Consider the following 6,531-nt stretch of genomic DNA (forward strand, 5'->3'; position numbering starts at 1 on the left):
GATCCGCCAGCCAAATTTCAATGTTATTCGAGGATGAAAAGGAAAGGGCATTCCTCTTTGGTCGATTTGCAGTTATGGTGTTCGAGTCCATATATTTGTTGACATCGTAATCGTACTCTGCATGTTCTACTAGTTGAATCTTGCCATTGCTTCCGCCTTCATGTTGCGCTTGCCTTCGGCTTGTGAGATGTCCAGTCTTATTCAAATGAAGAGTTCGTACGGTGAGGTGTCCAGTCATATTTAAACGAAGACAGTCACCTTTTTTTTTTCTTGCCTTGTACATAGATCTTTTCCTGTTTCCCCAGGCAGGTGAACAACTATATCAAGTACAAAAAGGCTAAATTAAAGAGAAAATATAAAACCGTAAAGAAATAAGCTTGTCGCTGCAAACTGATGCCGGTAGGGATTAGAAGATGAAGAAAAATGGTTTTCTGTATTTAATTCACTTCCCTTGGATATGGCAGAGGGTCCAAGCAAAAGTTTGCGTGGTGTAGAGGAACTTACAATTTCAGTGGAGGTCCAAACTAAGTATGTGCATTCATGGTAAATTATTTTACTGAGTCTGATTTTCAATGTATTTAGATCAGCCAAATCTTAACAATTTACAGCATCACCAAAATAAAATATCCACTTTAAAAGTGGAAATGACAATTGACAAAGATATTGTGTTTGCATGGCTTATTGAGGAGGGAAAGGAAATTTAACTATATTTGGATGCAAGGGAAATGGAAATGAAAGGAAAATGAGGGGACGAACTAATGGCCGTGTGCAATTTCAATCCCTCCAAAATTGAAAAGATTGAGACCCTTTCTTTTCATTTCCTTTTCCATTATTAATCACCTTTTTTTTCCTACATTGCCAGTCATTAGTGTCTTTTCATTTCCCTCCATCCAAAGCGACCGTAAACGTCAATAGTTTCAACATATATATATATTTTAATCGTGGATGAATGAACAGGAAAATGTCTGTTGTAAAAATTTTTATTGCAAAGATGACTGTCCTCCTCTCATCTGAGTTGCTGAGAGTCCACGTTACCATTCATGATCATCATACGTATACTTTTTCCATTTCCATTTCTTATTTTTTTCCTTTTGACTGGCGAATTACTGTTAGCTAGCGTATTTCTGTAGGCCGCTGTCTTAGAATAAGTTTGTGTCGAATTTCAAGATGTAGATTGAGCATGTTCATCAATGCAAGATCCGATAAGATCGTGTTTTATATATTATTTACCAAGTTTAAATGTAAGAGGAAAGGTTCAAGTAAAACTTTTTATTGATTTGCTCTTGGATCTGCAACTTAGTCCGCAGTTCTTCCGGTTGAAACAACCAAATACAGGCTTCTCCTTCATTTTGGACTTTTGTCAATCTTCCCTAACACGGTTTGACGGCGATCGTTGCCCCACACACCCATACCCACCAAAACAAAAATAACCAGTACCCTCAATATTCGAGTGAAAAACAGAGGGGAATATCAGAGGAACTCTAGCCAAACATGGCCCATCTGAACAAGCAGAAAGCCACCAAAAACTATTCAAAACACATCCAATCTCATCAACCATACGCAACAGAAAACCACAGAAACTGTTTGATTTATACTTCCAGAGACGCAGAAATTACAGAAAATAAATTGTGTTGGGTACAACTAGAATTCATCGAGCCAGGGAACTTCTGTTGCGGGCGTCTAAAAAGGCTGGGTGTTTCGACATTAAAAAAAATTTTAGTGCATCAAAAATTCACAAAAAATAATATACAAATTCTCGGGTACAACATGCACAGTCGGTACAGAAAGAAGACCTTACCTTCCATTACTAATCTCATTCTTCGGGAGGAATCCAAGGAGGGGACCTTCATTTGCCGCCTCCAACTTCTTCTCGTCGAAGTATTCTTGAAGCTCCTTGGCCACCTTCCTCTAGGGTAACCGCTGCCGGCATTTCCAAGCCAATGGCCGTGCGAACAGAAACCGGCTTGGGCGGTAATGGTGCCGACTGACATGGAGGTGGGGAGAGGATTCGTGAGGATGATGGTGGAGAAGGAGGCACTGGCTTCAGGGAGGAGGCGGGCCAGTCGGCTCTCTTAGTGGTGCAATTCGTCTTCTCAAAGGTCCCTCTGACCTCTGCTGTCGCCTGTCGATCTCCTGATTGTGGTCGACAGTGGCTTCTTGGGCGCCCCTCGGATCGTGGTAGTTGAGGAAGACGATGAGGTTGAACATGATAGTCTCACAGAGGAGAGAGTCAATGCCATCGACATCTTTTCGCTAGTTCCCTTTCTTGCATTTCCTCTTAACTTTTGTCTCTTTTTCTTCTTGTTAGTTCGTCGTCGTTGGCTCTGCGAGAAGACGATGGGGGCCTGCCAACGGTTGACGCATAAGCCTCAGAACAAGTGGATAGAATTGACCCAAGATTGTCACTTTTACATCGAGAAATAAATTTGCACTTCTTCCCAGCAAAACCCCCACCATGTAAGTCGATGAACAGATTAAAGCCTATAACATCCTTTGCTCCAAGATTTACTGTAAGCATAGCGTAGTGAGAAAGAGTTACGCGATGGCGATCTGTTGCAAACAACGGATTTAATAAGTGCATAACAGTGTCTTGATAATTTAACTTGAAGCTGAAAGCAAGTTTGCTTTTAGACTATGGATGGCAACCGAGAGCTTGAGACCATCTATCTCGTTCAGTGGAAAAACACCAGCAGGTATAGGCGCATTTATTTTGAGATTTTAGACTCAGAGCTTCGAACTGTAGTCCCTTCCAACGCCTTCTGATTTACTGTTGCTAAATGTTGCATAGAGATAGAATTGACGACTCCAAAGAAGCAAGCAAATGCTTTTCTTGGTATACCCTCATCGTCAAATCTTGGCAACAAATCCTCGTCTGGCAGCCAATTCCACATATTGACAACATAATCAATAATTGTCTTCGAAAAGTAAGTCCCTCAAACAGGAACGCAATGCCTCTACATCAACAATTTGGTCCGCCATCAATGAGTTCTTTGACACATGCCTCTCCTTGGCAACTGATCATTTTTTTGTTGTAAAATGAATTTGGGTTATCTTTGTGCTTAGCAGTCAATCCTAATTATGACAGTCACTACAGTATGGTACTTGTGGAAACACGGTAGGAGCGAGGCACTTGTCGACATTAGTTCATATGAAAGTTATCTAAGACAATAGATGACAAATTCGGTTCTAAAAGGGACTTCATACAGATGATGCGGAGTTATAGATACTCGACCTGTTCTATAAAGAAATGCTGAAGTAGGGCAGAGAGAGAGAGACAGCATTATCAAGCATCATATGAGAAGAAAATTGACGGAGAGCAAGCGGCGAGTAATACTCCAAAGAAGGGCCTGCAACTGCAAAGGAGACCGGCCTGAACCAGAAAAGGCATAGGCTCTTCACGTAGAGGATCCACTAGAATGGTAATAACCCCATCTCCACAGCTTAGATAATGGTGTTAGAACGCCGTCCCCAACTGCGAGCCGAGCCAAGCGAAGAAACGCGATCGTAGAGTGGGGCTGGCCGAAATCAGGCTCTGCAGAAACCAGTCAAGCTTGACAACCCAATGATGGTGCCGTGCATGAGGAATCCCCATCCATCTCTTCACTCCAACCACAGAGACACACCGTCAGACAGATCTTACCAGTGACAGAAACGGTGACAACCTGTGTTTGATTGCCCTACCAAGCGGCCTTCTAGTAAAGTTAGTGATGTGAAAAAAATGGCTGGAACTGGTTGGTGACAAGCGTCACCACCTACCATCTTCTGATGGCTTTGGACAATCATATTTATACTTTTGTTGATAAGTTCCTTTCATTGAACAGAAAGTTGCACTAACACTAATGGGCACGTCGTTTCCCCCTTTGATAGTCCCATTCTCTTTGCTAAAACGATGTAATAGTCTAAAAGGAATTTTGTCATTTAGTTTTAATGTACTGTTTTCCCAGGTGAGTTGAACATAAAAAAAAAAAAAGAAGAAAGAATAAAATTGGCCATTTGTTCCCATGTCAAAGATTTAGAAATGTGAAAGACGGCCATAATGATAGCCGAGTTACCATGGGGTTGGTGTGGGCAACTGCCCACCTCAACTTTTTTTATTTTATCATGTGTTGGACTCAAGCTTAGTCATATAGGTGCTTACACTAGACACATGCCAATGCCTTGTAGCTCTACATGCACCAGTAATAATAAAATGGGTCAATGCTCCTCAGTTCAAACCTTTTTAGCTCTGTCAGTGTAATGTGAGTTGGTATGAATGTTGTCAACACTTGCGCAAGTCATGGAAGGTGATTGCATGACCCCACAGACAACGAGTTGTGTGATTGTTGGATCCCATCATCTTGTCTTTTTCTTCTTAGATGCATTCTCAAATTCTTTTGTTGTGAACAATGAAGAGTGAGTGACACTTTTCACCACACTCTTTTTTTTTATTGTTTTCTAATATTTTTGTATTTTTAATTAATCTATAACTATCTTTCACTTTAAGATGATTTTTAAAAAAATATTTTTGACCCATTTACAGACTGACTCATTTAGCTAAAATGGTTGTTATTTGGCCGAACCATGAAGGTTGAAGAACCTATGTTTTGAAAATAGTTGGTGCATAGTGTCACACTTCACATATTGATACATATAAAGCAACATATAATATTTTTCATTTGTTGAGCTCAGGGGCGAGCCAAACGGTCCGTGGGTTAAGCCAAGAGGAGCAATGAGTCGAACCAAACTAAAAAAAAATTAGTTTTTCAATATAATTTAAAACCCCTTAAAGTTGAAGGACTTTGGATATTTTCTTAAATGGTAGGTCATAATCTTAAATGAGAAAGGGTATGAATGTTTACTTCTTTTGCAAGAAAGATGGTTGTAGTAAACAAAGTGAGCATTTGATCAGATGTTGCAGAAATGTCTTACTTCTTATGCCAAATGGATATATATATAAAAGATAGAAGGAGAGATTTTGTTTTAGGAATTGGCAAAATCACTTTTGATTTTCTGCCAAATAAAGACGTCTAGGAATCGGCAAGATCACTTTCGAAAAAGTTTTATAATTAAACTTTATGTTAAAAAAAGGTAATTTAGTTGTCCTGCAATAAATTGTTTACTGCCACCACACACGTCCATGTGTGGTTTGGATCGTGCACCCAAAATCGAAGTCCAAACACAAATACATGTCAAAAAATAACTCGCTGCCCAATATATAATCCACATTCGGAACTTACCATTTCGCTATAATGTTCAAATAATCCAACAATATATCTCGTGACCTATGCTAGATTTATCTGTTGTCTATGCTGCATAGAAATTCACGCATCAAATAATTTATTAGATTTAAATATTAACATATGAGGAGATATATTAGAAGCTTCTTTTTTTTATTTTTGCGTATTGTATATCTACTATTTGCAGTTTAAATGAATTCGCCAACTGAGACAAATATTTCACGTATGAGATCCATCCATTCTTAATTCCTCAAATCCATGGTGTTTGCACCATGGTAAGAAGGTGCTTGGTAGAATAACTCAGTGTTCGTCAAACACGTTTCTAAAACATGTTCAAGAAACATGATGTGTTTGTATACGAGATTTTGATTGCTAGATAGAAAATGGCGTCCATATTCCTTCCCATCACGTTTCTTACACACGTATCATAAGCACATACGCTGGAGACCAACGCTATATCAAATTCTCAATCAACTTCTTATTTTAACTGGATTTGAGTAAATCGAGTCAGCCTTGACCGTAAAAAAGCGAATTGAGGAGTCTCAACTTGTAAAAGAGCGCGCCATCTTTACAGGTGGCTGATGGAGGAGGCTCGGCTGTTCTTATACTTGCGTTTCGGAGTTACGCGCCCGTTTTAGTCCTGAAAAAAGCAGCGATGGTGCAGCCCCGGCCCGTCAGATCAAATCTTCCTTTCGACCTTTCCTTTTTTTTTTTTTACCTTCATGTGCTGAAAGCCCCCGACAGCGACGGGCACTCAGCTTTTAATTAATTTTCACGGGACAAGAGGCATAAATTTTTATTTTTATTTTTGTTTCTATTTTCAGAAAAAGGGAAAACCTTAGATTGCGTGACGCGGAAGTCATGCAAAAATCAAGCCCCGCACATGGATTAGCGCCCTGGGCCATCTACTCAATGGACCCGATCTGAACCCCTTAATAGAAACAGACTCTGGATCTAACCAACATCAAAGCCTGATTTTCATTCTAGATACTTTCGATCCAGAATCTAAACATGATTAAATGTATGCTTGGGACATGACTCAAAAAATTGAACGCCAAATGTTAACTGATTAAGTTTAAGACCAATGAATCCGAATAGAGAGGTTCTTATCAGAACCAAAGCACCTAGAAAGGGTCCAACTTTCAAAATCCGATACTTAACAGTGCCTGAGGAAACCCGACCCGAAATTCACGAACTCCAGCTGGGTGGGTTCGCGTATGTTGGGCGTGAGAGGGACTTGTTTTACAAATCCACCGTCAGGTCTTTACCATTTGTCGATTGAAAGAGGAAAGCGGCATGGTGGTAAAGCGCATAA

At 39.9% G+C, this 6,531-nt stretch overlaps 1 pseudogene; it reads right to left on the reverse strand.

Annotated features, from left to right (window-relative positions):
• Nucleotides 1-1,568: 1,568 nt before the first annotated feature.
• On the reverse strand, nucleotides 1,569-3,647 carry LOC116251603 (light-harvesting complex-like protein OHP2, chloroplastic; annotated as a pseudogene).
• Nucleotides 3,648-6,531: the final 2,884 nt, after the last annotated feature.

Source organism: Nymphaea colorata, chromosome 3 (assembly GCF_008831285.2).
Source record: "Nymphaea colorata isolate Beijing-Zhang1983 chromosome 3, ASM883128v2, whole genome shotgun sequence".
Classification (NCBI taxonomy): Eukaryota; Viridiplantae; Streptophyta; class Magnoliopsida; order Nymphaeales; family Nymphaeaceae; genus Nymphaea; species Nymphaea colorata.